Genomic DNA, 8,418 nt, shown 5'->3' with positions numbered 1-8,418 from the left:
CTAGCGTAGCGGGTGGGCCCGAAGGACGCTGGGTCCGCCTGGGGGGCTGTGACACCCCCAAGCCCACCGCCCTCGCGCGCTGAGACTCGCCGTTTAGGTGACTCAGCTACGACCCGGCCACGCGGGGGCGCTCCACCTTTGCTCTGACTACGGGGTAAGGAAGGTCTGGCCGAGGATGGCGCCCTGGGGTGCTGTTATGGGGATCCTTCGGCCTCCCCGGAGAGGCCTGGAGGACGTCCGGAAGCCACTGAAGGGAAAAGTCAGGGTGGCTCCAGGCAAGCATTCCCTTCTGCCTAACTCCCAGCCCCACCCTGGCCCTACCCCAGGGAGCTGTCCGAGGGCCACCTCCCAGCCCGGAAGGGGGAGGCAGGGAGCAGAGAGGGGGAGTAGAGTTGGGCAGCATCCCAGAAGTCAGAATGTGTTTGCAAACTAGTTTGGGAGCAAAAGCTGTCTGGCACCTGTGTGTTTAAAGGCGTGGGGGAGGGAGAGGTCCTTTCTTCTTTCCTGCCCTGCAGAGATAGTTCTCTGCTCGGTGGAAAATAACGAAGTCTTGCTCTCTTCCCCATTGTAGGAGCTGTGCTTCAGCAAGCTCTCCGTTTGGGTGAGGGGCTGCTTAAAAAGGAGGCAGGGATTTGCCCAAGGTCATAGGTGCACCTGGAACCTTCATTTTGTTATCTGATAAGCCCATAAGTCTTTGGGAGAAGGGACAAAGGCAGAGAATCTTCCCCCTTTGTTTTATCTGCCCCAAGGTTTGGATCACTAGGGTGTCACCAAGGGATGGTGAGGCTCATTGTGGGCCTTGGGGCAGTCACAGCTTCTGTGGTTGGTGGCATCACTGCCAGGCAAGGTTCCCTACTGAGAAACCCCTAGTTCAAGGCCAGGTGCCACCTGCCTGGGGAAGGACCCCCTCCTGCTCTTCCCTATCCATTATAGACAGTACTGAGGCTGCTGAGTCAGGAGCAAATCGCTTCAGGAATCCTGTTCCCTACTCCTTGGACAATATGGCCTCAGAAAGGACATGACCTGGGCTCTGGGGGGTGCCAGGGGCCCAGGTCACCCTGCCATCTTGGCAAGCAGCAGCTGGAGAGGGTGACCATCTGATTGCATCCTTCCTCTATTTTGGGATGATGTAGGGTACTCCACTGTGTGAGGCCTGGGGAGTGGTTGGAGGTGCCTCCTGGCTCTAAGCCCTGTGTCCATACAGTCACTGGACCATCTGGCTTTGGCTCTAGTGGCCCGGTGGAGGAAACTGCTGTTCTAGATGAGTGGGTAGGGAGCCCTTCATCTCCTATTTACACACTGGGAAACAGGGAGTGTGACCCCAGTGTTAATCTAGCAACTGGAGCCTGCCTACTATGAAAGACACCCTCCTCTGACCAGCAAAGTCTCAATTATCTGATCCTTGGGGTCATCATCTATAAAATGGGCTCATTCCCCAGGGACTGCCTGGAGGTACAGCAGAAACCTACAGGAAGGGTTTTAGTGCAGCCCTTCTGACCCCAGGCTCAGAGGGCTGGGACTGTCCTAGGCTGGGGATGCTGCCTGCTGGAGTGGGAGGGGCCACACAGATTTCTGCATGGAAAGTACCAGGACAGTAGGTGATCGGTTCCCCTTGCCTTTGCATTTTCTTCTCTGCATGCCTTGTCACCCTCTTTGGGTTTGGGTTTTTTTTTTCCATCTGTAAAGTGAGGCAACCTGTGACACAGTCCAGTTTACAGAGCTGCAAGGAGACTGGGCCAGGTGCTGGGAGCCAGTGTTCTGCAGTGTGGGTAGCTCTTCATGAAAGGTGTGTGATGTTTCTTGTGTTGTTTCAAGGGACCCTCTCTTACCTTCTAGAATTCCATTAGATTAAAAACTAAGGGGCAGATGTGAAGAAGGGGGCCAAGGTGGAGCCCCAGTTTTCCTATAGGTACTGTATAGTTGCAAGGAGAGTGCTCCAGGCCTTTATTCTCTTGCAGGATAATTGTATGTTTCGTGAAGGCAGTTGTGAGGATCAAATTAGATGACGAAGGGCTTGTGTGCCAGCACTGTGACTGGTACATGCTATGCGCTTGGTAACCGCTGTCATTATCACTGTTCATGGGAATATTAGTAAGCCTGATGTGGGCAACTGCCTTGAAGAGCCCTTCTGGGATTTTCTTAGGCAAGCTTGCCCCTTCCTCCACTCTCCCTAGAGAGAGGACCCATGAGATGGATCCAAACATAGGGGGCCTCTGAGCTGTGCCAGGGCCAGGGCCAGGGCTGGTTCTACCCAGCCAAAGTATGGAACACTGTGTAAGATGGTTTCCATCTCCTCAGGATGACCTCACAGGGTTCCAAGGAAACAGAACAGATAGAGAGCATTATGGAATAATTTCCTCACTCCTGTCAGAAGAGGGAGCATCGTTGCCAAGCTAAGTACCCTCCTGAGAAGCCCCCCAGTCCAGGTCCAGGGTGCTACCTGGCCTGATGGAGAGCTCTCTCCCTTTCCTCTCCTCTGTCCCTTACAGACAGCATCAGGGTTGCTAAGTCAGGAACAAGACACTCCAGGAATGTAGCTCCCCTCCCCTAGCAGGATATGACCTCAGAAAGGACCTGTGGCAGGCTCTGGGAGCCTGGAGTTCAGGTCACCCTGCCATTTTGGCAGGCAGCATTTGGGGAGAGTGACAGTCTACTCAGGTGCCAACACTCTCTGGGATCATCTGGAGTCTTCTAGTGCCTAAGGACCAAGTTGGAATCCTAGGTGCCTCCGGGCTTTCAGCCCCGTGTCCTCTGTCTTCCCAGTCGCACCTGGCTCATGCCAAGGATGAGGAAGTTGGCTAACTCCTCTCCTGGAGCATTTTCCTGCTTGCCCCATCCATACCTCTTCCTCTGGGATGTTGATGAGTGAGGATTTATCACTGTCACACTGTTGAATCAGCTTGCTTTATTTTTCTTGGGGCATTGCCATGCTCCCAAATCATCCTATTTATTCATTTGTGTGTCAGTTATTATCTGCCACCTCACCAAAGGGTCTTGGCTCCACCAAAGGGCAGGAACAGAGCACTGCACTGAGAACAGTGCCTGCCAGGGAACAGGTTCGAGCGCTGACTCCCATCTCTTGTGGACTCTGCTAAGTGAGGGCTGTGATGTTGCATGGCGAAGCCTGGGAGACTTGCGGCCGGCACTCCTGGGTCCCTAGAGAGCTCCCTGTCTCACTGTGCTGGGTGGCTCTGGACTCATCAGCAGGGGAGCATAGGGAAGGGTGTGTGCTGAGAGAAGAAGGGATTCACCTTGTGCTGAGAAGTGGGGGAGTTGGTGGCTAGTGTTCTAAGTGGGACATCATCTACTGCCATTGCCTGCCCAGGGGACAGAGGTGTTCTGGGGAGTCACTGATCTCCCATGTGACCTGAGCTGCCTTTTTACAACCTTAGTTTCTTCATGTAGGAAATGGGCCTCCTAAAGCAGAAACTGTCCACTGCCTGTAGTCATCCATTGGATTACTCAAGCAATAGCCCCTGAGCAGCTTCCCTGGGTCGAGACTATCAGATGCTGAGGGTACAGCTACAGCCAAGGCAGACTTGGTCACTAGGCGTGGCGCTCGGACTGGGTGAGGGGGACAAAGAGAGGTGAGCAGAGAACAAAAAGACAAGAAAACTTCTGCAAATGGAAATTGTCCTAGAGAAAATAAAGTGGGGTACCGCGACTGTGATGATGGGGCAACGTGGCGGAGGTGAGGGATGCCTTTCAAGGAGGCGGCAACCTTGGAACTGAGCTGTTCATCATGTGGAAGGCCCCAGGGGCAGGGCACTGGCCTCTTAGGGTCACATCTACCCTATCTAATGCTCAGCAGTGCTCAGAGAAGGTTTTAGAGTGAAGGGGAAGGAGCAGAAGCAACAGCACATGCAGAGCCCCTGACCTGGGTCGTACCTAGTGCATTCCAGAGTGGCCGGCTCCCTAGATGGCCTTTGTCTTGCCAGGGGCTGAGGACATCTGACCTGCCTGGTATGCCTGGTTTTCACCTCTCCAAGATACAAGAGAGCATGCTCAGCTCTCCACAGATAAGTCCTCTAACCTACCCTGTGATTAGGCCCCAATAATCTTTCAGAATTGTGTCTCTGAGGAACCTGCCTGGGAAGGTTCGGGGAACAGGGGTTGCTGGGAGCTTTTCAACCCTAGTTTGCCACAGGCTGGCTGAGTTCCACACACTAGATGGCTTAACACGGCGGAAATCTATTTTCTCCCAGTTCTGGAGCTATAAGTTTGGAATCCGGCTGGCAGGAGGATCGTGCTCCCTCTACAGTTCCAGAGAGGATCCTCCTGGTTCCTTCCTGCCTCTGCTAGACCTGAGCTCTCGTGGACTTGTGGCAAGGTAGCTCAGCCTCTTCTCCACGTTGCGCCTTCCTGTCTGTCTTCACATTGCCTCCTCTGAGGACGTCAGTCACATGGGATTTAGGGCCACCTGCCGCAAGATGATCTCATTTGACTAATTATACATGCAGCTACCCTATGTCCCAATAAGTTCACATTCTGAAGTACTAGGGATATCCTTGGTGGGCACACAAGGGAGTTACTTAGCCCCTGTACCTCAGTTCTCCTGATCTGTAAATTGGGGTGAAAATAGCCAAGAGCCATCTCCTGGAGTTGCAGGGAGATCTAGCCCCTCTGAGCAGAACCAGGTACAGAGAACCAACCAGGCAGTGCTGTGATTCCCACATCCTTAGGGTGGATTTCCTAGCAGCCATAATCAGGAGCTGAAAAGCAGATGGGAGGGTCCTTGGCCATAAAGACTTCCATAGGTGGTGGCCTCACACTTGGGTGCTGAGGCCACAGCCCTTCCAGCACTGTCAAAGTAAGAAGGGGTTGGGGTGCCTCCTCAGTGTGGCAGGGTGTGGGCAGCAGCCAACAGCCACTGCAGTGCAAGGAGAGGTGATGAGGCCCCTCTGCAGAGGATATGAGCAGGTCCTCAGCCACACAGGGGGTGCAGGAGGAGGCCAGTTTAGGGCAAGTCAGTGTACATCAGCCCAGCGATTCTGGGTGGAACTTGGGGCTGGAAGCTCAGAGCCACCCAGGAAGACTCTCGAGGCATTTGTATGTCCCCTGATGCCACAGGGAGGACCTTACTTCACAGGTCTCAGAGAGAAAGGGATGTGTCTGGGTTTACATGCAGAATTGGGAGCCTTCTGGTGCCTAGTTACCCCATGGCACCTACTTAGAGGGGGTGTCAGCACTATAGGGGACTCCTAGGCTGCTCTTTAATCTCTGAGGTCCCTTAGGGCCTCTCTTTGAGTGCAGTTACCTTTTAATGACTTAGGCCACATGGTCACCAAACCCTCAGCCCTCTTGCAGCCTAGCCCTCCCTCTGAGCCTGGCCAGACCCACTCCCAAGGTCCACAAAGTGCTCAGGGTACTCACAGCCCCACCCATCCATCCTGAGCCTCCAGGGAGGCAGGAGAGTAGGTGCAAAGTAGAGGAAGAGTGGAGGGGGGAAGGGTGGCTGGAACAGGACCGAGCCAGCCTCTAGACTCCTTGGGAACAAGGGCACTATCTCTGTATCTTCAGGGCTAGCTTTTGGACTGTGTAAGGCTGGGAGCCCTGGGCCAGGTGCTCGCGTGCAGAGCAGAGCTTTCTGGTGAGGTGGAGTTACAGAGTGTGGCTTCCCTCTTGAGTGTGGCCTGCAGAAGCAGGGCCCCAGGAGGGCATCAGGGCCGACCCCTGCTGCAGCCTCCTCGCCTCACTGTCTGCATCTATATTTATCCCCATAATGGCCTGGCTGCCTGGCAGAGTGTGGTGTCTTCAGAGCACAGCAGCTGGTGCCATGGTGAAGGTGGAAAAGTGGTTTGTGTAGTGATGCCACCCCCTGCTCATCCAGACTGCTAGCCTTTTCTTTGGGGGCTGCAAGCTGCCTGGTGGGAGTGACGCCACCCTGAGTGCAGGGAAGGCCCCAGGGAGCAGGGTACCTTGGGGCTGGACCACCTTTTCCCAGGATGCAGGATGTGGGATGCAGGATGCAGGATATTGTGCTGGGGCCAGAGTCCTCATGTGGCTGGCAGGTGGGGCCAGATCATCTGTGCCTCCTTTCGGCCTAGAAATGCACAAGACTCATGAATCCAAATCTGGGAATTTTGTGATTCTCTAGTTGCAGGCTTCTATAATACCCATACACCTGACTAGCAAGCACCAAAGCCACCTGGGGTCCCCTCCTGGTCAGTCTCACACTGCCACCTGGCCTGCCTCTGTACTCATTTTCAATAGCAAGAGATTTCTTTTTTCTGTGATTGACTCCATATAAATGAACCACACAGGGTGACAACTTTCCTCTGCCTGCATTTGGCATGTGGTAAGCCCCATGTTGGAGCCCCAGCACCTTGTCTACTCTGTGTACAATCATGGTTTATTTAGCCCTTCTTCTGGTGCAGGATGGGGTGGCTTCAGTTTGGGGTTATCAGGAGCAGTGCTGCTGTTGGGCATCCTTGTGTAGTTTTAGTGAACGTCGCGTCCATTTCTGTTTGCATTGCTGGGCTGTGCCTGGGATGCATTTATCCAGCTGTTGCAAGCACCCGTGAGTGTTTTTCCTAAGTGGCTGCACTGATTTCCACTCCCTCTGGCAACCTATGAAAGTTCGGGTTGCTCTGCCTCCTTGCCAACGTGTGCTTTTGGCAGCTTTTTCCATTGGTGGCTGTCCTGGGGTAGGAAGGGTGAATTCTAGTTTTCCATTTGGTTTTGCCAAGTGGAGTTCAAGGAATAAATGAGCAAAATGAAGAAAGAGGAAAGGCATTCCAGGCAGGTGGAACAGCACATGCAAAATTAGTACAAAGAAGTATTGCTGGTATCTGGGGTAAGTGAACAACATAGCCAGACCCAGAGGTATGAGGACCTTGGGAACCCATCAGGGAGATAGACAGAGAGGATTTTTCTCATTTTGTCCCAAATGAATAGTATGTCAGCATTTTGTAGATTTTTTTTTTCTGGAACCAGGGATTGAACTCAGGCCTTTGTGCTTGCCAGGGAAGTGCCTATTCCACTGAGCCATCTCCCTGGCCACATTTTATAGTTTTTGTTGGATGAACAGAAAATTAAAGTAACCAGTAAACCAGCTACTTGGGAGACTGAGGAAGGAGGATCACAAGTTTGAGGCCAGCCTGGCAATTTAGTGAGACCTGTCTCAAAACGAAAAAATAGAAATGAAAAGGTCTAGGCTGGGGAGATAGCTCAGAGGGCTAAGTGTCTGCCTGGCACCAGCAAGGACCTAGGTTTGATCCCTGGTATCACATGCTGTGCTGGACCCAGAACCCTGGGTGCACTGTGCCGGCCACTGAAACTGGGCATGGTGGTGCATGCCTGTAATCCCAGTGCTGGGGAGGCTGAGACAGGAGGATCACTGTGAGTCCAAGCTATGTAGTGAGACCCTATAGCAAATAAATAAATAGGGCTAGGGATGTAGGTGATGCTTCCTGGGTTCAGTTCCCAGTCTGGGGTGGATGACAGGGGCTAAACAGATGCAGGACCTTCACTTGACTGATACGAAGCTGTACTGGTCTGGAAGGCTGGTGCTTTTCAAGATTGAGGGGCAAGGCCTGCCAGCCAGAGGCCAGGACCGCTGGACATATCTTTCACCGACCAGAGCTCAGTCTGCCCATCTGATAGTGGGCTTTGTGGCAGTGCCTTGTTCTGGGGACTTGGAAGGTGCAGAAGGTAGAGTCCACAAAGGGCTCAGCACAGCACCTGGGCCACACCTGGAGGAGACCACTCTTTCTCCCTCGGCGTGGCTATGCCCACCTTGCCCCCCTGCCTACTGCCAAGTGGCAATGGTCCCTGTCAGTTTGCCACACTTGAGAGAGTCTACAGTCCTGTCCCAGTGCCCCTCCCAGGCTGCTGCAGCATAGACAGTGCCACTTCCCTCAAAAGGCCAATAGCCGCTTGGCCAACCCTGGGCCCTTGTAGCTGCTCTGACAGCTAGCAAGAGAGGGACTCATTTCCTGGGTGAAAAACTGAGGCTTACAAGGGAGCAGTGGTGGCTAATTCTATGTGCGAACTTGGCTAGGTTGTTTGATCCGGTGTGGCTGTTGCTGTGAAGGTATTTTTCAGATGTGATTAATATTTAAATCGGTAGGCTTTCAGTAAAGCAGATTATCCTCTGTAATGTATGGGCCTCATCTAACCCTAGGAAGGCCTTCAGCTCAGCGACCAAGATCCCTCCAAGGAGGACTTGGGGCCTGCCTTGCAGAGATTAGACTTTCTAGCCTCCGGGATCCCATGAACCAATTCCTTAAAATAAATTTCTCTCAAAGTGAGACATGGTGGTATGCACCTGTAATCCCAGCATTCAGGAGGCTGAGCCAGGAGGATCAAGAGTTCAAGACCAGCCTGGGTACATAGTGAGATCAAGGCCAGCCTGGACTACAAGGAAAGATCCCGTCTTAAAAGATACACTCTTTAAAAAATAAATAAATAAATAAA

At 53.1% G+C, this 8,418-nt stretch overlaps 1 protein-coding gene across 1 annotated transcript in view; it reads left to right on the top strand.

Moving 5' to 3' along the window:
• The first annotated feature begins 4,312 nt into the window (after positions 1-4,312).
• Positions 4,313-8,418, top strand: part of Cpne2 (copine 2) — a 38,852-nt gene continuing 34,746 nt past the window's right edge. The window contains exon 1 of the mRNA XM_004625958.3: positions 4,313-4,330. The gene's annotated coding sequence lies outside the window, so the exon portion shown is untranslated. The remainder of the gene's footprint in view (positions 4,331-8,418) is intronic.

Source organism: Octodon degus, unplaced genomic scaffold (assembly GCF_000260255.1).
Source record: "Octodon degus isolate 3935 unplaced genomic scaffold, OctDeg1.0 scaffold00011, whole genome shotgun sequence".
Taxonomy (NCBI): Eukaryota; Metazoa; Chordata; class Mammalia; order Rodentia; family Octodontidae; genus Octodon; species Octodon degus.
Note: the sequence above shows the minus strand (reverse complement) of the source record. Positions and strands in the feature narration are given on the sequence as shown.